At 46.2% G+C, this 25149-nt stretch overlaps 2 long non-coding RNA genes across 2 annotated transcripts in view; one reads left to right on the top strand and one right to left on the bottom strand.

Moving 5' to 3' along the window:
* The window catches only part of LOC148112441 (uncharacterized), a 115267-nt gene extending 101331 nt beyond the window's left edge, over nucleotides 1-13936 (bottom strand). The window contains exon 1 of the long non-coding RNA XR_015729516.1: nucleotides 13741-13936. This is a non-coding gene — a long non-coding RNA (uncharacterized LOC148112441). The remainder of the gene's footprint in view (nucleotides 1-13740) is intronic.
* Nucleotides 12469-18100, top strand: LOC132711790 (uncharacterized). The gene is made up of 3 exons (XR_015729515.1): nucleotides 12469-12539; nucleotides 12627-12820; nucleotides 15790-18100. It is a non-coding gene; the product is annotated as an uncharacterized LOC132711790 (long non-coding RNA).
* The last annotated feature ends 7049 nt before the right edge of the window (nucleotides 18101-25149 follow it).

Here is a 25149-nt window from a genome sequence, read left to right as displayed (position 1 = left end):
TCTGCTGAGGGTTGGCTTGAGCCCATCTTGAAGACCCGAAGGGAGTGGCTACCCCATTCCTCCCTCGATCAGCGAGAGAAGCTGCTGGCCTACGAACCCCATTATTATAAAATAAAGACTGCAGTTATCTGAGTTAACATTTGATTGAATGGAAACGACTTGTGAGCATCTGCTTCAGAGAGGGTCTGGAAGTTAAAGCAAGCCTGAATAGAGTTTGGGGTCTTCCCACAGCCTTGTTGTAATCTAAATCCTTATAGTGTTGTACTCTATAGGTTCTTGGCCATGTACAATATCCTCAGATAGAAAGCATCCAGAGTATAGAATAAAATATTCACCTTTAACAATAATCAGTAAATAGTAAAAAGTAAAACAAACAACCTTTTTTTAAAAGCAACCTGAGCAGCATTCAATCAATTCTTGACTACTGTTGAGAGTTATCACTACATGTAATGCAAAAGAAGGCTCACAGGAGACCTTCACCAGGTTTTCAAAGGCAACCAACTATTGAGTGCGCCTGGCTTCTAAAGAAAGGCTGTTTCACAGCGTGGGCACAGTGGCAGAAAGCACCAACTCTGGACTCCGTCCCCCAATGTCATGGGAAGGAGTAAAACCAGTGGTTTTCCCCAGACACACAGGCATGAAACATTGGCGAAGGCAAGTCCCCTCAACACCAACCCATATCAGACTTCAGGGGTTACAATCACATTTTAAATCAGCAGCCAACGCAAGGCCCAAAAAATGGCTATCTAGCCATCCTGGGTAGACCGGCATTGCATTTGAGGTCCATATTGCCAATCCTTACCCTGCCGTAGCAATAATGTCATCAAATGATTGTGTCCTTAATTTGCTTGGGAGAGGGCAAGTTAAGATGGATTTCTTGACTGCAGGAGAGGACCAGGCTGAGCCGGAGGGAGGGAGGGAGGGAGGGGTCAAATGCGTCATCAGTCTCCAATCGCTTCACGCCCACAAGATACCTAAATCCAGCTCACCTTACTTACTTACTTACTTACCTACTTACTTATTGGTTCGATTTATATGCCGCCCTTCTCCGGAGATTCAGGGCGGCTTACAATGCTTTAAAGCAATAGCCTTCATACTTTTGTATATACCTGCTTAGTAGGGCTTTTGCCCCCCCGCCAAAGCGGTGTTCTTTTTTATACAAAATCAGCTTATTGCCCCCACAATCCGGGTCCTCATTTTACCTACCTCGAAAGGATGGAAGGCTGAGTCAACCTTGAGCCTGGTGAGATTTGAATTTGCAGTAACTGCAGGCAGCTGGTGCTACTTAACAGCACTTTAGTCTGCTGTGCCACCAAGGCTCATTCCTTTGACTCTTATCTACCACCAATTTGCCTTGACCATTAGTAGTTCAGATTCTTGTTGCAGGGTTGGGGAACTATGGCCCTTTTATGACTTCTGGACTTCAACACCCAGAATTCCTGAGCCAGCCAGAGGAAGCATGGAATGAACTTATACTGGTTTTGGATCTAACCCTGACTCCCAATTTATTGTGCCTGGCATTGGCTTTGCTTCCCATATGCCTGCCAATGGCATCAATGAGCAGGAAAACAATCCATCAATCCTTCTTCAAATGAGCCGGGGATGAGGCAGTTTGGACAGATGTCTGGAACCAAAGTTTTAGCTATCTGTCAAAATACTGTGCAGAGATGGCTGCCTGAAAAACAGCTGGCAGGTCCTGGAGGGTGGTGGAGTTAGCATGAGAGACGGCATGAGGACTTGGCCCATCCCAACCTATCAATTGTCTTTCAAACTCGTGCCATCACTCTGTTGAACACTTAATTCCCACAGTTCTATCTTATGTCTAAGTATGTTACGCTTGCAGTATGGCTATACTGTATTGCTTTTATCCTTCTCTTCTGTTCCAATACCTTCTCTACTGGTATCATCATCATCATCATCATCATCATCATCATCATCATCATCATTTACTTTATTCATTAAACATGAAACTCAGTCAACTGAACATTCAAAAATGCATCACAAATACCATTGACTGGTGCTGATGGTTGATACGGGTTGCTGCCAGCGTCCTAGGTATCAACCAAGTACCTTCTTAAGATGTACGATGTTCCAAGTAGCACAGTTTTTTGAAGTTCCGCTTGTGTTATTGCAGGAAGCTGCAATTTGTTGATGTATCTTATAAAATTCTTGGACATGGTACTAAGCGCCCCGATGACAATGGGTATCACTGTTACATGTTTTATCCATAGCCATGTAGTTTCGATGGCCAGGTCACGCACGATATTTCATGATTTTTTCCAGTTCTTTTTCTTTGACTCTGGCATCTCCTGGTACTGCAATGTCAATAAATTGTACATTTTGGTTTTCAACAACTGTGATATCTGGTGTGTTGTGTTCCAAGTGACGATCTGTCTGTATTTGAAAGTCCCACAAGATCTTCACCTTCTCATTTTCTATAACTTTTTCCACTTTATGTTCCCATGACTTTTTGGATACAAGAAAGTCGTATTTTTTACATAATGACCAGTGGATTAATTTAGCAACTCGGTCGTGTCTAGCTTTGTAATCAGTTTGTATAATTTTGCTGCATTCACCTATTAAATGTGAAACAGTTTCGACTCTGTTGTTGCAAAGTCGGCGGTTTGGATTGTCGGTGGATTTTTGTATCTTTGTTTTCATGGCATTATTATTATTGTTGTTATTGTTGTTATTGTTATTATTACTTTATTGTTTTGCATGTACATGCACCAGAGACAAATTCCTCATGTGTACAATCACTCTTGGCCAATAAAGTATTCTATTCTATTCTATTCTATTCTATTCTATTCTATTCTATTCTATTCTATTCTATTCTATTCTATTCTATTCTATTCTATTCTATTCTCTATTCTATTTCTCTATGTACGTGAATGCGAGTCTCCAATTAATTTTTTTAAAAAACCAGCTAAACAGATGATGTTTATAAAACATGAAACCCCGTGCCTTATTTACTAAAATCAAAAGCTGCTATTTTTTTTCCTTTCGTTTATTGTGACCTTCAAGATCCAACATTTGCTTGCAAGCTAATAAAGGAAGATAAGAAATCTGCTCACATCTGCTGGTGATCTTAACATTCTGACAAAAGAGGAAGAAATGGATGCCCTGCACAACCTGCCTGTCCTCTAAAACATCCTCCGGACAAGTCCTGTTTTGTGCTGGGCTGGACAGCAACTGCAATCCTGCACATTTGGAGGATGTGTAGTTGAAGAAAACGGCTTTAAAAGCTCCAAGAAAAGAGAAAGGAAGGGCTGACTGGCTTACAATAAAACAGAACTGCTGAGGATGACATTTCTTATGGCTGGGAAGTTCAACATGTAGACAAGTTCAAATCTCACCAGGCTCAAGGTGGACTCAGCCTTCCATCCTTTCAAAGGTAAAATGAGGACCCAGATTGTGGGGGCAATAAGCTGACTTTGTATAAATATACAAAAGTATGAAGGCTATTGCTTTACGCATTGTAAGCCGCCCTGAGTCTCCAGAGAAGGGCGGCATATAAATTAAAGCAAAAAAAAAAAAAAAAGTACCAAGAGCGTTTTTTAAAAAATGGAAAAGGGGTTTCAAAATCCACCTGAGCCTTTTAGAATTTGTCCTGGAAGCCTCAGTTTGCTAGCCATTTACTGAATGATGATAAATTGCAAACACTAATTTTACCACCATAATGGTGCTCATTCTTACTGCTGCAAATGGTCCCAATAAGACTGTTGAAATCTGAATTCCAAATGGGTCTCTCTGGGGTGCATCATTGAAATGGCTCTCTAGCATGGATAGAGTACGGAGGAAAGACACCTCCTTTTGTGAAAATAAATTGCTGGCAGATGACACGTTGAAAAATTATTCATCCTGTTGAGCACAATCCTATTGTGTTAATTAGTGGCCTTGTGAGAAGGAACTTTCAAATGGGGCGTGATATATTAAGATGGGTGCATTCACAACATGAGACAGTAGGTGGGATGTTCTCCTTTTAAATCATTTAACTCGGTGAAAGTACACGATGCCCACGCCTGTAGCAATCTCGAGAGATGGAGTTTTCAGGACTTGCAGAAGGACTGGACTGCTATTTGAAGCCTCTGATTTATCTACAAAGGAAAAAATATTGTTTGTCGTTCAGCATCTGCTTTGTATCCGAGTCTGCCACTTTGATAGAAGAATGCTTTAAAAAACAAAGTGTGGCAAGATCAGCAGGAAAGGCACACCTAGGCCAAGGGAGCGTTATTTATATCTATTTTTTTTATAATTTCAATTTCAATCAAACAAGGCAGTGGGTGATTTACAAGAGTTAAAACCACTTATATGAATCATATAAAATTATGATAAAAATGACCTGATCTGACTGGGGGATAAAAACCACACCATTTTAGTTATAAAGACAGTTTCCATTCGATAGTGAGCTCATGTAACCTGCTGGCCCAGAGTCTGCAGGACAGGGGACCTCAGAGGGAATGTCTTCCAGAGGGCAGGGAAAGGATGCTGCCTGGCTTCCAAAAGATGACACTGCTCCACAAAACGTCCCCAAATCATGCCTAGTCTGAAGATCTCCCCAGTCAGAGAGAGACCACTGGAGACAGACAGTCCAATAACTTATTTAGGTATGACAATAACACGGCAAAGAGAAGTAAATCCCCACGTAGGGGGATACAGCAATGGCCTCATTACTGGACGTCCAATTCAGCTATCCAGATGATGGTCTCTGGAGCGTTGCTTCAGTCGGAACTTCTTGGGAACCAAAGAACGCACATCGCTGGCAGTCTTGCACAATATGTTTAATAGTTTGCATATCAGCACCACAATCACAACAAGGACAATCTTTCTGTCCCCATTGATAGAGGGCAGAGGCATTTCTTCCAATAAATCACACCTAATTCTGTTCAATTTCCAATAAATAAGTAAAGTAAAGTTAAATAAATTTAAATTTATAGTTAAATAAATTCAATCCAATAAACAAACAAACAATCGGTCCACTCTACCACACAGGATTTTACTGGCACCAACCAGCACCCAGAAACCACCAGATAAATTTACGTAATAGAAGTGTTACACAAACATGCCTAGGAACTATCTCCTCTGATCCCACCATGGCATTCTGGACCATCAGTAGCTTTTGAGAGGTTTTCAAGAGTAGCTCCCACGTGATCTATATGTGAGTTGATCAAAACATGGGTGACCATGAATAGGGACTCCTGATTCAGGAAAAGGCATCCATTTGAGACAGTAGGTGGGATGTTCTCCACTTAAATCATTTAACTTACTGAAAAGGGCTGGTGTACACCAGCAATGGCAAAACAGACTTTCCAGTGGACAAAATCGGAAGGCTTGCAGAAGGACTGGACTGCTGTCTGAAGCGTCTTATTTTTCTACAGAGAAAAAATAAGTCCTTTATCATTGGGCATCTGCCTGTATCAGAGCCTCCCACTTTGATAGAAAAAGCAGAAAAGCAGAAAAATCTGAACAAAGGCATCTCTGGTCGCAGCTGCCACATGCTCCTTGGAGAGAAGTTACGAGTCCCGCTATCTACACACACACACACACACACACACACACGAAAGATCTTTTGCCCTAACCCAAGGAATAAACCAGAGCCCATTTGGGGTTGGGAAATAACCACAAATCAAATCAAACAATAACCAATCAATAATCTATAGATCAAATCCCCAGAATCAGATGCTCCCATCGATTTCACAACCACTCAGGCTTGCTAGAGTTGAGCTCCAGCCTTCCCAGTTCAAACCCCCCCCCCCCGGCTTCCCAGCATGGAGGGCAAGTGGCCAACACCTGCCGGTCCCAAAGAACTTCCAGCTCTATTCTGATTGATTGATTAATTCATTGAACCTTGATCTAAATTGGGCACATTCTGATCCAGGGGTTCTCTTACAAAACAAGGAACCTCCAAAACCAATGAAAAGCTGCCATTTTCCCACAAGCTGCAGTCTTCTTTCAAGCAACCCCAACCCCCTTCCCCTTAAAGTCCACTGATTTCCTCTTGACAGTTGAATCAGAGGTTGTCTAGTTTATTGAACAGGCTTCAGAGAAATAATTCAAAACATTGTATTCAACTTTGCTGGCAAAGGTTGACACCTTGCAAGAAAACTCTTGAGGGTATTCTGCTGTTCTGCAAGCTAAAGCGTTTGCTTTTCAGGGTGGGAAGGAAATCCTTTGCTCTACCATGAATTCCGCAGTATATCTCCTCATGAATCTCTGTGTGCACTGCAGCAATGAGATAATACAGGAATAGAAAAGATGTTGCCATGAAGAGATGGGAGATTTCAAACCCTATCATATATTCTTGAAGAAATACCTTCCTCTCAATTTACTAAACATCACTTTCAGAAAAAGCTCTACCATTTCATCACGTCTACAAAGATAACATCCTAGAAGTGCAGAGGTCTGTTTTTTTATTTGTAAGTCATGTGAATAGTGCAAGTCAATAATAAGTGCTCACCGATTATTCTTAGTAATACAATTTTGAGACTCAAATTCTGGTTTAGAACCCCAGCTTGCCTTCTTACACCCCCAGGAGGTCAAATGCAAACTGTTTTTTCTCCATTTAATCCATGCAAAAAACACAAAGATCACCCTTTGCTATTAAATTCCATTTACTTGATCAGATGGGAAAACTGTTCATGTTGAGAACAAGGACTTTCCTTAGATTTATATTTTTACATGTTTCAAAGACAGCCCTGACATTTGGATGTAAGCCAGAACCTGATGGTACAAATCTAATCAGCAATGTGAAAAATGCCATGTAAGAAAGAAAGAAACAGTAAGTTAGTGGATCACCAGAGCGTCATCAAAACTGGGCAAGGGGGTAAAAGAAAAGAAAATGCTTCCATGCTGTTGTAATTTTGAGATTAGTGCCACACTGAATTGATGTAACTGTAAACAAAACCATAGTACTGTTGCTAATAATTAATTATTATAATGAAGGCACTGCAAGGAAAGGCAGCAAGTAGCTGGATAATCTTGCAAATGACCTTGAGAGAATCTCAAAACACAAGATACTGACCATAGCAAGTAGTCCCCAAAACCATAATGACTCCCAAACTATCTTCCTTCTCTTCAGTGTGTCATGTGATCTCATGTATCGCTCCCTTCTGCATCCAAACTGGCCCACTTGTTAGATCCCTATAAACGAGGATGACCAAATTTTGAACCTGAACTTAAAAAAGCGCCTGATTCTTTCTCATTCTTGGAATAGAACTGGGGATCCTGCTTCAGCTAAAATAAATCCACTGTGCTGAATAGGCAGGGACGCTGAGAAGGGAGAAAGTGCATCAGTACGCAAAATACTTTGTTCTTCTAAACCACAGACTTAAATAAATGTGAGTAGACTATACATTTGGAGATATACAACTTTTTAAGCAAGTAGATCTTCGAATGCAGGTGGTCTGGTTCTCACCAATTACTTGTTTCTGGGATGCAACCACCACTTCTATTTCCTTTTCCAATGTTCTAGACATTCAACTATTATTGGTCCCAATTATAGGTTTCCAACATCAGAATTTCTTTGGCCACTACATGTAATTAGGCAAAGAAAAGCAGGAAAGTTAAAAAAGGATAGGGAAAACTTCTCCACAAAGGGCTGTTGGCAGCATTAAATAGTCCACTGAATTGGCCCTGGGAAGATGGAAGAAGCAATCTGTTTACTCTGCTGAGGGCAGAAGGCTGAAGTATTTTGCTTGCCAGGACCTGTGATTGAAAGCTTTGGCTTTGTCAAGTTGCAACGCAAACCTCAGCCACTTGCGTGCAGCCGAACAGCTGGAAGAAGTTCTGCTTTACTGGACCAGCTGTCCAGGGGAAGCTTTTAGGAGAACAGGCAAGCAATGGGAAAACCAATCCTGCCAGTGGCTAACTTTGTAAGCTTCCTTTCTGGTTAAACTAAATGTGGAAATGTAGTCACCAACAAATATCTTCTCTCTCTGCAATAAGAAGGCTGAAAGGATGGACGCACAATTGACAAGATCATCCATGCCTAAGTAAGGTGTGCTGCTTTTATTTTAGTTAGCGTATGGCACATTCATATCGCATTTCGATTAAAAAATTCAAGAGATAAAATTGAAAACATTATAAACGTATGTCTAGATTATATTAATTTTTTTGCTTCATTTGTCAGTTAACAAATCAGCAAAGTCTCCCTTATAGGCTTCATTTTGGCACTCTGTCACTATATGTTGGATGGTTGTTGTTTTTTCAGGCCCACGGGCACAATTCGAGAATGGCATTCCCCCCCCCCCCCCCCACTAATAGAGGGCATCTGTGCATCTACCGTGGCCAGTGTGAATTCAGTTGTGTTGTCGATATCACAGTGCTGGACAAATGCAGGTGGTTTCTCCAAGATGCAAGGCAAACTTTGACATTCTGGGGGGCAATTTTCTATCCTATGTTGTTTCCACATATTGTGTATGTTGTACAACAGACCTGCTGCTACCATTTGCAGATAGGGTAGTGGTAGTTCTGATTTCTAAAATTCAGATGGTGGAAATGGAACCCAGACATTTCAGTGTGAAATGAATCCATGAGGGCTTCCTGTGGGAAGAAGTTCCCAGGACTGCTGCCATGAGCAGCTCTGAGGTCCGTTTCTGATACTTGCAGGTATCCCCCCCCCCTTCTCCTCATCCTCTGCTCTTCAGCAGGGCTGATTTCTTCTGGGGTCCAGACCAGCAAAAGAGCGTCCCCAACACACCTGCCCTCCATCGGTTTGTGGAGAATTGCAACAAGTATGCAGAAAGAGGCAGGTGGCAGCAGTTCCAAGGTAAGAAGGTTTGAATCTGTAGATCAGTTAGTAGAACAGTAAACTCGAGTTGGTCAATTTGATTTGGTCAGAAGTAAAGCCTAATAGAAGGTAGTTTTCCACAAAAGAACAGGCAGTCCTTGATAGAATAGAATAGAATAGAATAGAATAGAATAGAATAGAATAGAATAGAATAGAATAGAATAGAATAGAATAGAATAGAATAATTTTTTTATTGGCCAGGTGTGATTGGACACACAAGGAATGTGATTGGACACACAAGGAATTTGTCTTGGTGCATACGCTCTCAGTGTACATAAAAGAAAAGATATGTTCGTCAAGATTCTCTGGAATCAATTGCCTCCAGAGATAAGGAGAATCCAAGACCGCAGTGCCTTCCGCCGTGCCCTTAAAACCTTCCTTTTCCAGCAAGCCGGGCTGGCCTAATTTTTTAAGTGTTTTTAAGTGTTTTGTTTATTGTTTTTAATTAATGGGGCCAAATTTATATATGTATATTTTAACTGTATTTTAATATTTGTACTTGATGTTTTTACTTGGCTGTTCACCGCCCTGAGTCCTCAGGGAGAAGGGCGGTATACAAATTCAAAATAAAATAAAAAAATAAAAATAAAGAATCATAAGGTACAACTCTTAATGATAGTCAGTGTACAAATAAGCAATCAAATCATATTAGGAAACAGCCAATATAAATCATAAGGATATCAGCAACAAAGTTACAGTCATACAGTCATAAGTGGGAGGAGGTGGGTGATGGGAACGATGAGAAGATTAATAGTAGTGCAGACTTAGCAGAGTAATGGCATTGGGGAAAAACTGTTCTTGTGTCTAGTTGTTCTGGTGTGCAGTGCTCTATAGCATTGTTTTGAGGGTAGGGGTTGAAACAGTTTATGTCCAGGATGTGAGAGGTCTGTAAATATTTTCACAGCCCTCTTTTTGACTCGTGCAGTATACAGTCCTCAATGCATGTACAACAAGATGACTGCAAGGAATACAAATCCTTCCATTCCCCACCATTCAATTAGAACTGAAGAAGCTTCTTGGACGAGAAGCGAAACATTTTCAAGGAAAAACAACAAAACTCCACTTGCTTCTTGGAAAAGCAGCTTTGGGACAATCATGACCTGGATGAGTGAGAATCTCCATGGATGTTGATTTACAACAGTTGATTTAGTGACCGGTTTAAGTTACGACGGCACTGAAAAAAGTGACTTATGACCGTTTTTCATACTTACAACTGTTTCAGCATCCCCATGGTCATGTGATCAAAATTCAGATACTTGGCAACTGATTCATACTCATCCTGGTTGCAATGTCCCAGGGTAATGTGATTGCCTTTGGCAGTCTTCTAACAAGCAAAGTCAATGGAGAAGCAAGATTCAGTGAACAACCGTTACTAACTTAACAAGTGCAGTGATTCACTTGTCTCACTTAGGAACTGAAATGTTGGGCTCAACTATGGTCATAAGTCAAGGAATGCCTGTGCTATAACAAGAGTTCATCCTCATATCCTTCTATTAGTATTCTACCATTTTTATATTTCATTTGTTCACAATATCTCCATTTCTCAAGGATGGCAGTTTAAGGTTGGATTTAGCCATTTCAGGAGTGTTTTCCCTCTTGTCTTGATACAACTTTTGCTGTGGATATGGTGGACACCACTTCTTGACGGCATAGTCAGTAGCAGAGATCTACCCAGATTCTATGATGCACAAGGACCTCTGGAGACGGCTTTCCCTTAGATTCATGGGCACAGTTGCCACCTCCTTCCTGTGCCTGGAAAAGCTCGAACTGAGATAACTGAAAGGGTCTGGAGATGATGGGCTTAGGGAACCTGGTGGTCTCCCTCCTTCTAAGCCATGCTCTGCTGCTGCTGTGTTGCATACACAATGAAGGTCTCTTTTCTCCCCCAGCTCCACTCTTTTTCCTTGTTGTGCTGCTCATATATGCTCAATACGTTTGAGCAAGAAACAAAACTAAACTACAGATGATTTTTTTTTAAAAAAACTATCCCGAGCATGTGCAGCTTTGCATTTTAAATTCATTTAAATCACAGCACCACCATAGCAGGGAGAATAAAATGGAACAGCTGAACATAATGACTTGGGAATAAGTACCATTTTGTTATGGAAAAGAAAGAAATGTTGAGAGAAAGAGAGAGCGTTTAAAATGATGTATATGCCCAACATGTCACCCTGCTTGTATTCTTTTTTCTAAAAATATATATAAAGTAAGAAAGGATGTAGCAACAAAAAAACATCCCCTTGGTAGATCAGCTGAGATGCCGACTGTGAACTATTCGGTTGCTGCAGCAGCTCCATCATTTTCAAGGCTGCAAATCCCCCCCCCCCACACACACACACTTGCACACATACACACCCTTCCAAGCAAGGCCTGATCAGCCTGTCCTAGAAACACCTGCTTCTTCCCATCTCTTCACAACACCCCGCCTCGTTCTCCATTGATGTCACATTGTGGGTGCATAGATTGATTTACAGGTAGTTCTCGACTTACTACTACAATATTGAACTCAAAATTTTCTTTTGCTAAGTGAGACAGCTGTTAAGTGAGTTTTGCCCCCATTTTGCAACCTTTCTTGCCAGTTGTTAAATGAATAGCTAGTTTTTAAGTTAGTAACACAATTGATAAGTGAATCTGGCTTCCCCAGGGACTTCAATTTTCAAAAGGTTGCAAAAGGTGATCACATGACCCCACGACATGGCAACTGTCATATATATATATATATATATATATATATATATATATATATGTAGGTCTTTGGTTATTCGAGTCTTCTCCCACGTAAAATTGGAAGTGTCTTGGCGACGTTTCGACGAAGTCTCATTCGTCATCTTCAGGCTGGTGTTCTCGGCTTCGTGCTTCCTGGAAGCACGAAGCCGAGAACACCAGCCTGAAGATGACGAATGAGACTTCGTCGAAACGTCGCCAAGACACTTCCAATTTTACGTGGGAGAAGACTCGAATAACCAAAGACCTACATACAAACACCCGCGAAAACCTGAGAAAACAAATATATATATATATATATATATATATATATATATATATATATATATATATATATATATATATATATATGAGTTGCCAAGCATCTGAATTTTGATCATGTGACCATGGGGATGCAATGGTCATGTGAAAAATGGTCATAAATCACTTTTTGCAGTGCTGTTGTAACTTTGGTCATTAAACGAACTGTTGTAAGCCAAGGACCTGGATTCTTTGAGATAGCCCTTCTGCCTCCTGAAATATCACGATCAGATGGTCCGTGGGAATCTGATGGTCACCCTGGGTAAAGAGAAAAGAGGGGCCCCAAGAAAGGCTGCAAAGTGCCAGGAGGAGGAATTCACTGGTAGAGCCAAGGCGCCTTGGAAGAAGGCCTGGGGATGAAACTGTCACGAGGGGTCCTGTTTTCTTGCAGACCTTTCATTACCCAAACTAGGTAACACCATCAGTGCTAGAAGCTAGAAACCCCCCCCCTCCCTTCTGGCACTGCTGAGGTAACTTAGCTGAGTCTCTGAGAAACAACCAAGCTCAGAAAGTACCAAGGACCCCACAATCCTCCTCCTCCTCCTCCTCCCTTCTAGCACTGATGAGGTTTCCTAGTTTGGGTAATGAAAGTTCTCCCCAGAAAAGCCGCCTGCTCGGAGAGCGCCCAGGACCCCCATTTCAGCCTTCAGCTACGAAGATTCTCCTTTATGACGCTGGCAGGCAAAGAACCGCCGGCGTTCATTTCATCCCAGCTTTCCCCACCCAGGTAAAGACACTGAATCTGAAAGAAAGAAAGAAAGAAAGAAAGAACAACCCCACCACCCTAATGCCTGCTTTATAATTTATCCACAAGCTTAAAGGGCCGGGAATCGCGGCTGAAGAGCAACACTGACGCCGCTTCTACAGAATTCCGGTGGAGCCGGAAACAACCGGCCTTCATTCGCGAGGAAACTTTCGAAGGCGGCCAGCGCACAAAAGCAGGAAACCTCGGGATTAAAGGCGGGCAGCCGCCTCTGAAGACGCGGGGAGATAAGCGCCGCGAACAAGGTGAGAAGGGAAGATAAAGCCGACGGGCGCGGCGGAGAGAGAGGCTCGGCGCGTCTGGGGAGCCCAAACGGAACGGAGCCGATAACGGGAACATTTCCTGGATCGGGCCAACGAGGCTTTTCTCTTCCCTTTCTGCTCTGAAGACAAAAAAGCGGGCTGAACCTTCTTTCATGGAAATATGCCCGTGAGCCCCGCGCAAGGGGAGGCAAAGCCCGGCCCCCTCCCGCTGGCGCTCCTGTCACCGAGGCCGCCTCCGGCGTTTGGAGACCCTGCCCAGTTGCTAAGAAACGGCTCGGCGAGGAGGGAGAGCGGGGCGGGGCGGGGGGGGGGACAAAGAGAAACACCCGATCGCGCCCCCCCCTCGCTTCGCCGGGCTCTAGACGCGCGTTCCAGCCTGGCCGGCTAGACAATGCTGCCCTCTATGGGCCGCCTGCGGGTACTGCAGGTTATTCCTCGAAGTGGCGGCGGGTGCTCGGAAAGGATGCCGGTCCCGGAGCCGCCAAGTGCCCTCCGCAACCCGCGTCTACCTTTGGCTCCCTCCCTAAGAAGGAAGCGACGGGGACCCTAAGCAGAAAAGGGGGACGGGCAGACGAAGGGGAATATCTGTAGCTCAGGGTTGAGGAGGCGCCCTTGGTGTTTTCCTGCAGACGTTTCCTTACCCAAAGTAGGTAAGATCAGCGTCTCTCCCCTCCTCTTCCTCTCTGCAGAGCCCCCGCCCTTCTAGCCCTGAAGAGGCTGCCTCCTTTGGGAAATGAAACGTCTGCAAAAAAAACCACCCAGCTGCGAGGACCCTTCACACAAAATCCTGTTCCTCCCTGGAAGGCCGTGGGGAGGGGAAGGGAGCTGCAACAGGGCCCAACCGTTTCTTCCACTAAATTTCGGCACAAATAAAAAAAACGGGGGGTAGGGGAAGGACTCACCAGTGAAGTTCATCCAGCCCGGGAGCCCGGCTGAGTGGGGTAGCAGACTAAGATGCAAAGCACACCCGAAATAGGGCTTAATCATTGGGGCACCGACTGTGATGGGAGTTTTCTTCGCGTGGGGGTTTTAGGAACCGGAAACCCACGGAGAGTACCATTGTGCAACCTTGGGCTCAAAATGGGGGGGGGTGTAACAGCGTGGAAGAGCCTGCAGGGCCAGGCATTTACTCCAAATATTCGATTAAAATTCAGTTGGAAAGCAATTTGACTGAATCTTGAAACCGAACTGACTTTTTGAGTTGACTTTATGAATTGCATCGCTAAATTGAAACAGGTACCAAATTGGATTGGCAGTCCAAACAGAATTGATATCATTTGATGATCTAAATCAAATCAGCACAGCTGCGCAAAACAATTTAACCATTCAAATTGAATCAGCTCAGTGCTCTGAATTATCTCCAAAAATTTGAATACAATCTGACATTATTTGCACAGGTCTAGTTTTGGTTACTCTCGGTAGAGTGACGAGGACAGAGGGTGGAGGCAGGCAACAAAGGGAAAACTGCAGTCCAGAATATCTTTGTGGCACTTGAAATGAGAACGAGAGAGAGGGAGAAAATAGAACTTAGAAAAACAGTTCGCATAATACCATGTTACCGCTTTTATATACAGAAAAAAGCAAACAAGAAATATCTGTGAACATGCCGAGATTACTGTCCAGGAAAGTACAGATTACTTTGAGAACCGCATTTCAGTTTCTTGAATGTGGCAGAAAGAGCCAGCCGTTTAACCGCTATTTTATCCATTCCCTCTTCTAACCCTGAGCTGGGCTGCTCAGCATTTTCGAAGAAGCTGGACGGACTGACCTTCCTCCCATTTATTTATACCACAAAACACCCACAGAAATTCAAGCAGAAGCACTGTGGCTTTTCCTTTTTTTCCCTCCCTAAAATGAAAAGTCTCCAGCAAAGTGAAACGCCTAATCTTCGGAACATCTGCTCCAAACAGGCAGGAATCCTGGAAATGCCACCAGCGCATTTGCCGGAGTCTTCTCTTCAGGGGGTCTTGGGGAGGGGGGGATTTCACAGACACGGCGCACTTCCCACGGGTTCCGGCAGATGATCATAATACAAATGATATTTGCATGCTATGATACTCCTTTAGCACAGCCCCGGGAGATGCAACAAAAAGCCAACACAATCACATCTATTAATCTCCTGCAGCTTTAAATTCCCCTTCGCTTGGAAAATTCATTTCTCCACCCATCAAATAGCCAGTGTGGGGTGGTTACACATTTGGGATGTGGGGGGCGAAACTCTGGTGACTGGAAACCCCCCCCTCCCCGCAGTGCATTTCTTCAAGAAGTCTCTGAATTGGCTGGCATGTTGGAGTACTTGAGAGCAATTCCCTCGCAGGGTTTCGATGGTGCGAGAGTAAGAAGGGGGAAAAAATGCCCAGTCATTCGCGGCAAGACAGTAAACAATTTGGTTCTTCCCTGTTGTTGTTTTTCACTGTTTCTCCTGCAATTTTTTGTACCCATAATCAAGAGGGATACATAATCACAAGATTCCCCCCCCCCAGCTATTATCCCATGCAATTCTTGGCTTTCAGAGCTCGCAAACCAGTCTGCAAACCCCCGGGGCACCGAAGCCTCCCCGCCCTCATTCTGGATGGAGATTTTGTGAGGCAGAGCCCAGCGGGGGAAATCAAATCTGCTTTTTAATGCAAACGAGACGCAATTTGCAAGAAAGTTGAGAGTAAGGAGGAGCGGGAGAAGCACACCGCACATCGTAGAAGGTGTGCAGGGGACATCTGAGCTCAATGACTTTAAAATAATGATTGTATTTTTTTAAAAAGGGAAAAAATAGAAATCATGGAAAAAGAAAATAAAAGAAAGCAATACGATAACGAACAGCTTAAGTGCGGAAGGGTTTCAATATGCGTACGGCTTTTTCGCAATAGTTCCAAAAAAAAGGGGGAACCACATTTCATCCTTTCTCCTTTTATTTTTTTAAAGTGTCCGGAATGTTATTGTTGCTTTGCATACAGAATGAAATCGCCGCAAATCCAGATTGGCTGCAAGGAGAAGAACTACGCCGAAGTCGAGAGAAACCGTTTCCCCGCTCCTTTGAACCGCGGCGTCGCAATCCAGGGATCCCGGGGTTTCTTGTAGACGGAGGGGACGAAGCCAGAAAGGCGCGCGGAGGAGCGGCTGGCATCGAGGGAAGGAGGCCCCGCAGGGGAAGGAGGCCGCTCGCCGCTCGGGGAAGCCCAGGAGCCGCCCGAAGCGAGCCAGGCACAGCAGCGAAGGCGGCAAAAGGCGACCCGCAGCTCCAACCTGCGCGCGGACAAAGCGGCGACGGCCGCCCTCGCAGCCCTCCCGGAGGAAGACGAGAGGGAGGCGGGGGCGGGTGGAGGGTCTTCTGCCGGTGGAGCTCCGGGCGGAGAGGCGCCCCTGAACCCCCGGGAGCCCTGCCCGAAGGAGCTAAGCGCCGGGAGGGCCCAGAGCCCCAAATGGGGTCTCCCAGGAAGCTTTCCCAGCAAATTGCTCACAGAACCGCCTTCCCCCTTACTCGACCCAGCTGTCTCTTCGCTGCTATGTGCAGGTAGTCCTCGACTTGCATACATTCCTACTGTGACAGTTCGAAGTTGCAACAACATTGAAAGGTGACTCTTGACCGTTTTTCCCACTTAGGACAGTTCCCCCATCCCACTGCAGCGTGTGATCGAAATTCAGACGCTTCACAATCGGCAGGTATTTATGATGGATGTGATATCCTGGAGTTCACCTGATCCCTTTTGCGACCTTCTGATGAGCAGTCAGTGGGGAAGCCAGACTCACTTAACAGCCATCTTGCAAACTGAACAGTTGCAGTTATTTACTTAACAATTGTGGCAAGAAAGGTTATAAAATGGGGCACATCTCACTTAACTGTCTTACTTAGCAACAGATTTTTTTATGTTCAGTTGTCATAAGTCAAACACTACCTGTGAAACAAACAAGTGATGTGAATTTATAGTTTCAGATTGTAAAATCGAGTCTTAAAATACCGCAGGAGTGGCAGGATGTTAGCTGTTCCGTGTAAAGCTGCCTTTTGCAATTGACTGATGAGGATTATTTTTATTTAGGCATTGCCAGACTCTACAATGACTCTGGAAAGCTCACAACATAACAGGAAGAATAAAGTACAAAGTGCTGGTATATAAGAAACAAAAAACATCCAGGGTTTGAAGATTGAGGTCGGTTCTTCCCAAAGGCCAAATCCCACAGGTTTGGGACTTCCTGGGGTTAAACCATGCTTGTGTGCATGCTGTTGAAAATGTTTCCGCATAGTTTCTCCAAGGTCATCTCTCTTCTCTCGCTCTCTATGTGTGGCTACCCCACCCCTCCCAAGTGACATTCCTTAGCATGCCGTGCTGTAAAAGAGGAAGGTGTTTCTGAGATAGTTGCCAGCACAAGAGAATTGAAGTGACCTGCTTAGGACTTCAAGCAGGCATGAAAATATTGCTGGAGAATGTGGAGAGGCTCGAGGCTTTTGTTTTGGGTATGTTTTTGGGTTTGCTTTCTCACTTGCCCTCTTCAAGCTGTGCGGTGACTTGAACCATCTGGCAAGTAAAATGCGCCATATTAAAGACTCGGCACAAGAACTGAACGATTCTTCCTCAGGCTGCACAGTAGCATTTCATAGATTTTTAGGAAAGGCTGAGGCTGCTGTTCTCCGTTATTGCTCCCCCCCTCCTTTCATTTCAAGCAAAAGGGGAGGTAGCTGCAGTTATATTATTGATAATACAAAATTGTATTGATAATGCAAAACTGAAGCCAAAGACTTAAACTGGGAAGATAAAGCAGGCTGCAGCTCTTCACGTGAATTAACCCTAATACAACTGCTCCAAAGGGCAGATCTTGGGGTTCATTAACAGGAACACAGTCCAGATTTGGGGGTGCAAGTGGAACACTACTTTGCCAAGGTCTGAGCCAAGCATTTGGAGCCTGCCCCCAGTTCTGAGCACCCGTCCCAAGCTCATTTGGTTGGGCTAGGAAACATGCTGGCTCTTCCACTCCACAGTGGCTTCTGGTCACTTGCAGGCCTTAAGAATGGTCTGCTGCCTCTGGATGGAGATGGTCAGCATCCAGACACATCTGCCATCTACACCTTTTGCCCAGGCCTCAGGGCAGTGGTGAAATGTAAAATGTGTTCTGTGTCTGGTTCTGTGCGCGTGGCTTGGTGGACGGGAGGTAATGTGACTGGATGGGCGTGGCCAACTTTTTTTTTTCTTTTAAAAACATTTTTTCTACAACCTCTTCGGCCGAAGAGGTTGTAAAAAAATGCTTTTAAAGGCCTCTGACGATTCCAGCTGAGTTGCCTGATCGGCAGAGGCTTTTTTTCTTTTAAATGCTCTGCCGATCAGGCAACTCAGCAGGGATCGTCAGAGGCCTTTAAAAGAAAAAAAGCCTCTGCCGATCAGGCAATTCAGCTGGGATCGTCAGAGGCTTTTAAAAGCATTTTTTCTATAACCTCTTCGGCCGAAGAGATTGTAGAAAAAATGCTTTTAAAAGCCTCTGACGATCCCAGCTGAGCTGCATGATCATCAGAGGCTTTTTTTTTTACTTTTAAAAGCATTATTTCGGCCAAAAAGGTTGTAGAAAAAATGCTTCTAAAATTTTTTTAAAAGCCTCTGATGATTGCACAGCTCAGCTGGGCATGGGGGCAGGGCAGGGATTTTTGCTACCGGTTCTCCGAACTACCCGCCTCCATTGCTATCGGAGCAGGCGATCCGGTCCGAACCGGGAGCATTTCACCCTGCCCCAGGGTGTCAGATTTAGGGTTTTGTCACACGATTTGGGGGTTCCTCAAAGAAACTCATTTCCTCCTCCAGCCTGGCCTGTTTTGGGTGAAAGAAGAAGGGCAGAGTTTTCGGATGAAAATGTTGCAATGACACATTTTCCCCTCCCACTGAATTGTATGGATGGCAACTCGGCAGGCTTTTTTTGCCACACAGGGCAACATGTCTAATCATTTTCCACAATTGCTTTTCTATGTGGAAACTCTTACAGTGTATCATCAATTTCGTTGTCTTTCCTCAATTCTTTGATTTCAACAAATACTGCAAAAGCAACAGAAGTGGAAATGAGGGCAGCCTCGTGCAATGGCCGCAATCACCCTCCGCCCCGAGAGAGAAGCAATGTGGAGCTTTTAGCAGGACCCTCTTAGGATCGGAAGGGCTGGGCAGCCCTCAGACCATGACATCCGCCCCAAGGCTGATGAAGAGGAATGGCCCACAACCTCTGGACTCAAAGTAGGGAGCCTTTGTACCCTGGGCTCTGCTACATTGGAGCAGTCAGTTGCTTTCCTTGTCTGCACAAAGGTTGGCTTGTGGCCAGTAAAGCTCCTATGGCAAACAAGTTCCTGAAGCAAGCTTGAGTATCATAATGAATTCCTATGGTGCCTGTGAAAAGGATGGCTTTGTGTTGAACTTATCGGTGTATGTATAATGTATTTTGGGGGAGGAGGAGGTTGTAAGGTTCAAGACCGCCTTCTACCGCATAACTCCCAACGACCGGTAAGATCCCACAGAGTTGGTCTCTCTGGGTCCCGTCAGCTAAACAATGCTCACTGGCGGGCCCGCAGGGGAGGGCCTTCTCTGTGGCTGCCCCAGCTCTCTGGAACCAGTTACCTCCTGAGGTCCGGACCATCCCCACCCTATTGGCTTTCCAAAAAGCGGTGAAGACCTGGCTTTTCCGGCAGGCCTGGGGCCGTTGATCTCATTCTTGCGATCCGGCCATGAATGGTGTGAATGGGTTTTAATGTTTTTAATGTTTTTAATTTTTAAATGTTTTTTATAATGATTTTAAATGCATTGTGAGCCGCCCTGAGTCCTCGGAGAGGGGCGGCATACAAATTGAATTAATAAATAATTGCTTGCCGTATCAATTTGGCCAGTCTTGGTATCTCAGGTTCCCAGGCATCCCCACATCGGACACCTCCTTAATCCATGCAGAGGCGCAGGCAGGACATATCTGCTGTTTGAGGCTGACATATGCAGAGGTTCTTTAAAATGGAAGTGTGCTACATATAGAAATTAATCTATAGCATGTACACCATTGTCTATTTTAGAACCATGCATTTGAAACGTCTTTGCAATTTATAAAAATCTACCTTGCGTGGTTGCAATGAAATTAATCTTTCTGTCTCTCTTTCTGTGTGGTCTGTTTAAAAATTGGACTTTCAAGACCCGTTTCCCAGCTCCTAGAGTTCATCCAGTTGCACCATTACTCTTCCAGAATGCTCTCAGATGAGAGTTTTATAGGGCAACCTCCCTTGCTGGCTTCACATAATTTTGTGGGGATTCAGATAACAATATCACCAAGCCCTGACTCCTGGGAGTTTTGCAAGGATTGGTCGTTCGAGTGCTTTTGAAGTAGATGAAAAGCAGGATGAAAATATTTAAATGTACGGTTTTCCTTTGTACCGAGAGGCATGTGATCCAAGATAGCTTATTTCTGCGCATGTTCAAGATGGCGTCCCGGCGCTGAAAACCAAATCTTCGGGGGCGATGCCTCGGCTTGGGGGGCCTTGGGAGGGGGTCATTTTGAACATCTATGACCCCCCGTTCAGGTAAAAGAGCATCTGGGGATCCCATTGAGAGCTTTGTTAGCTCTCCGGACCACCCCAGCTCCGAGGAGGACGGCGCCGAAGCGCTGGTGGGTGAGGGCGTGAATGGATGCGGCCTGTCGGGAGCGGCGCTGGCACCGGCGGCTACAGGCAGTCGCGGTGGCGGCCCCTTGAAGACATCGATGTTTGAGGCCCCTACGGAGGCTCCCCATGCCCCTGGATGCCTCGAGGAAGATCTGTAGAGGCAGGGGGCGGCTGGGGACGTCCATGGGGAGGGCGACGGTGGCGACCGCGGTGATGGTGGCTGATGTCGGGGCGGCTCCCAAAGGCCTGCAGACCTGATTACCGACAGCATAGGATTCTTCAATGGCAGCCTTAGACCGAGCCCTGGATGACTGGAGAGTGTTGGACCCTCTGGGGAAGGGTTACCACCATGGAGACCCAGAGACCCCCCCCCCAGGACGAGCTGGATGGGGGGGAATGAAATAGGGCAGCATTATCCATCAGACTGGAAGGTGAGGAATTTATAGGGGTTGGAAAATGACTACAAAATTATGCGGTTTGAATTTCCCCTCCCTCCACCTTCCTTTGGACCGAGTTTAGGCCTATGGGCCTTATTACGGCTACAGCTACCCATTTATCTTGGCCTGCTGAATTATTCCTAATTTCCCCCTCTTCTACCTAGCTTGTCTGAACTCCCTGCCATGTAAAATCTCTTTGACGTGAATTTACAAACTTAAACCTCCTTCTGAGCAGGATACTTGGACTCCCGGATGCTACTAATCCCAGGAGGGATACTGTTCCATTGACATGAGGCCGGTTGGAGGCGGAATATGGCTATCTTCACGCCCGGGTTTCCATAAGAGTTTCCATGGGTGGCCTAGGTGAGAGCATGGCTGCCTGGAAATTTCCGGGGTCGAATGATACGCACCTCCTTTGCCATTGTCGTGAGAGGACAATGGAGCTTGGCGGCCTGACCATGAACTGGAATTTTCCCTATGTTTGTAACATCGGTGGTCCCCCTACCCTTGGACTTTGGCTCCCCTCGTGATTATATGTATTCGGTGTCGGAACTCCTCGCCCTGCGAGATTCTCCCCTCTCGCAGGTTTGGCCCTCCACATTATCGAGGGCCTATCTCGATGATGGACTTTGGAGTCCAGACAGATGGCATGGAGCAAGAAAGAACTTGTGGGGTTTTTTAGGGAAATTTTTTAAGATTTTAAGGGGTTCTGGGAGGGGAATTTGCAATGATCTTTCTAGAGAAATTGGGAAGAAGACTCTGGGGGATGGGGGGGAACCCACCAGGGTCAGAGCCGTGCCCGGCACAGGGTAACGATTCGGGGGGTGCTGGTCGAGGGATTGGGAAAGGGATGGGGGACGATACTTATGAGGTCTGTACCATCAGCACGGTAGATGGGAGGGGCAGATATGGCGGGAGCAGGGGACCATATCATGTGTTGGGGGCTCACACTCGCTGTTTGAGAGCAATTGCTTGCCCCGGTCCCCATGGCTCCTCTCGGAGACTAGGTGGCTTAGACACTCAGTATCTGGGCCTTCGGCTGATGTTATGGAACGCAAGGTCCATGGTAAATAAGGCCCCCCTCATTCACGATCTTATTCAAGAGGGAGGAGCGGACCTGGCGGGTATTACGGAGACTTGGTTGGGCCCGGAGGGTGGCGTCCCTCTGGTCAAAATGTGCCCACCAGGCTTCAGAGCATTCCATCAGCCGAGGGTCCAGTGGAGGGGCAGGGGGGTGGCGGTTATTATTAACGAGGATCTGGGTCCGAGGGAGACCACTGTGTCTCAGATAGCCGGATGTGAGTCCCTCCTTGTGAGGTGGGGTCATGGGGTTCAGATGGGTTTGTTGCTTACGTACCTGGCTCCCTGCCGCGTGGCAACAGCCCTACCTGAGCTACTCGATGTGATAGCCACGGTGGCAGTAGATACACCCAGGCTTTTAGTCCTGGGTGATTTCAACTTGCCATCTTTTGGTGAAACATCTGAGATGGCTCAGGAGTTCATGGCTTCCATGACGGCCATGGACCTGACCCAGTTAGTTCATGGCCCTACTCACAGGGGAGGTCACACTCTGGACCTGATTTTTGTCTCTGGCCAGTGGTTGAGTGGTCTTGTTATTGGGGATATAGATATGGAACCCTTGTCATGGACAGACCACTCACTCCTTCGCCTGGATCTTCGAACTGCTGCCCCCCCCGCCGCAGGGAGGCGGACCCAATTAGATGGATCCGCCCCAGGCGCCTGATGGATCCTGAGAGGTTCCAGATGGAGCTTGGGCCATTTCCTGAGTTTCTAGCACATGACTCGGCCGAGGACCTGGTAGCCGCCTGGGACCAGGCGGCTGGTGGGGCCTTGGACTGAGTCGTGCCTTTGCGGCCTCTGACCCGGTGCCGATCCCGTGCGGCTCCTTGGTTCATTGAAGAGCTGAGGGAAATGAAGCGCCAGAAAAGACGCCTGGAGAGCGGTTGGAGGGCCAGTCTCGCTGAATCTGATCGAACACTGATAAGGTTGCATATTAAGGCCTACCTTAATGTGGCGATAAAGTGGCGATAAAGACGGCAAAGTTTAATTACTTTTCCGCCTCTATTGCGTCATCAGGGAATCGTCCGGCCGCCCTGTTCAGGGTGACCCGCTCCCTGCTCCATCCGGGAGTGCGGGAGGATCCCTTGGAAGGCAGGGCAGAGGATTTCGGACAATACCTGTATGACAAAATCACTCAGATCCGGGGGGATTTGGACTCTGACTGGGTAGATCAGGGCAGAGTGACGAGGAATAGTCTTGAGAATGTTATCTGGGAGGAGTTTGATGCTGTGACTCCCGATGATGTGGACAGGATTTTGGGGAGACTTAGTGCGGCCACATGTTTACTGGACCCGTGTTCCTCCTGGTTGGTACTGGCTTCCCGGGAGGTCACACGAGGCTGGCTCCAGGATGGTATCAACGCTTCGTTGAGTGAGGGCCACTTCCCTGCCGCCTTGAAAGAGGCGGTGGTGAGGCCTCTCCTCAAGAAGCTGTCCCTGGATCCGGCAATATTGGCCAACTACCGTCCTGTCTCCAACCTTCGCTTCATGGCGAAGGTTGTTGAGAGTGTGGTCGCGCGACAGTTTCCGCAATTCCTGGAGGAAACATCTTATCTAGATCTGTTCCAGTCGGGTTTCAAGTCTGGGCACAGCACGGAAACGGCATTGGTCACGTTGGTTGATGATCTCTGGAGGGCTCGGGACAGGGGTTGCTCCTGTGTTCTGGTCCTGTTAGATCTCTCAGCGGCTTTTGATACCATCGACCATGGTATCATGCTGCACCGGCTGGAAGAGTTGGGGGTGGGAGGCACCATGTTGCGGTGGTTCTCCTCCTATCTCTCCGACCGGTCGCAGTTTGTGTTGGCAGGGGGGCAGAGGTCGACCTTGAGGCCTCTTATCTGTGGAGTGGGGATCGGTCCTCTCGCCCCTTCTGTTCAACATTTATGTGAAGCCGCTGGGCGAGATCATCCGTGGCTTTGGGGTGAGATACCACCAGTACGCTGATGACACCCAGCTGTACATCTCCACCCCAGGCCACCCCAACGATGCCCTTGAAGTGATGTCCCAGTGCCTGGAGGCTGTACGGATCTGGATGGGGAGGAACAGGCTCAAGCTCAACCCTTCCAAGACTGAGTGGCTGTGGTTCCCGGCATCCCAATATAGTCAGTTGACTCCATCACTGACTACTGGGGGCGAGTCTTTGGCCCCCACAGAGAGGGCTCGCAATCTGGGAGTCCTCCTGGATATGCAGCTGTCCTTGTAGGAACATCTGGCAGCTGTAACCAGGGGGACCTTTTTTCAGGTTCGCCTGATTCGCCAGTTGCGGCCCTTTCTTGATCGGGATTCCCTGTGCACAGTCACTCACGCCCTCGTCACCTCTCGCCTTGACTACTGCAATGCTGTCTACATGGGGCTCCCCTTGAAGAGCACCCGGAGGCTCCAACTGGTCCAGAACGCAGCAGCACGAGTAGTGACGGGAGCAGCATGGCGCTCCCATGTAATACCGCTCCTGCGCGAGCTGCACTGGCTCCCGGTGGTCTTCCGGGTGCGCTTCAAGGTGTTGGTTATCACCTTTAAAGCGCTCCATGGCATAGGGCCTAGCTATCTTCGAGACCGCCTGCTGCTACCGACGACCTCCCATCGACCCGTGTGCTCCCACAGAGAGGGCCTCCTCGGGGTGCCATCAGCCAAACAGTGCAGGCTGGTGACCCCAGGGGGAGGGCCTTCTCTGTGGGGGCACCTACCCTCTGGAATCAGCTGCTCCCAGAGATAAGGAGAATCCAAGACCTCAGCGCCTTCCGCCGTGCCCTTAAAACCCATTTTTTTAAGTAAGCCGGGCTGGCTTAAGAAGAAATTTTAAATGTTTTAATTGGTAGTGAGTTTTAATTGGGCCAAATTTATATATTTGTTTTTAACTGTTTCTAATATTTGTACTGCATGTTTTTTAATTTTGGCTGTACACCGCCCTGAGTCCTCAGGGAGAAGGGCGGTATAGAAATTTTAAAATAAAATAAAATAAAATAAAAATAAATTTAAGAAAGCAGGAGCAAAACGGATTGGAAGATATTTCTTACACCACTTGAATGTCTCCTGTTCCTCCTACAGAGCCCTTTGGGATCTTTCAGGGCAAGGTTTTGTGTCTTGTCCTCTGTTTTGCTTCCTATCTAGCCTCCTATTTGCCTTGGTAAGACGACACTTCGAATCTTGCATCCAGTTCTGGTTGCCACAATATAAAAAAAATGTTAAGACTCTGGA

This window comes from Pantherophis guttatus, chromosome 10, assembly GCF_059756535.1.
Source record: "Pantherophis guttatus breed Tessera chromosome 10, ASM5975653v1, whole genome shotgun sequence".
Taxonomy (NCBI): Eukaryota; Metazoa; Chordata; class Lepidosauria; order Squamata; family Colubridae; genus Pantherophis; species Pantherophis guttatus.
The sequence above is the reverse complement of the archived record's forward strand: the minus strand, read 5'-3'. Positions and strand labels throughout refer to the sequence as shown.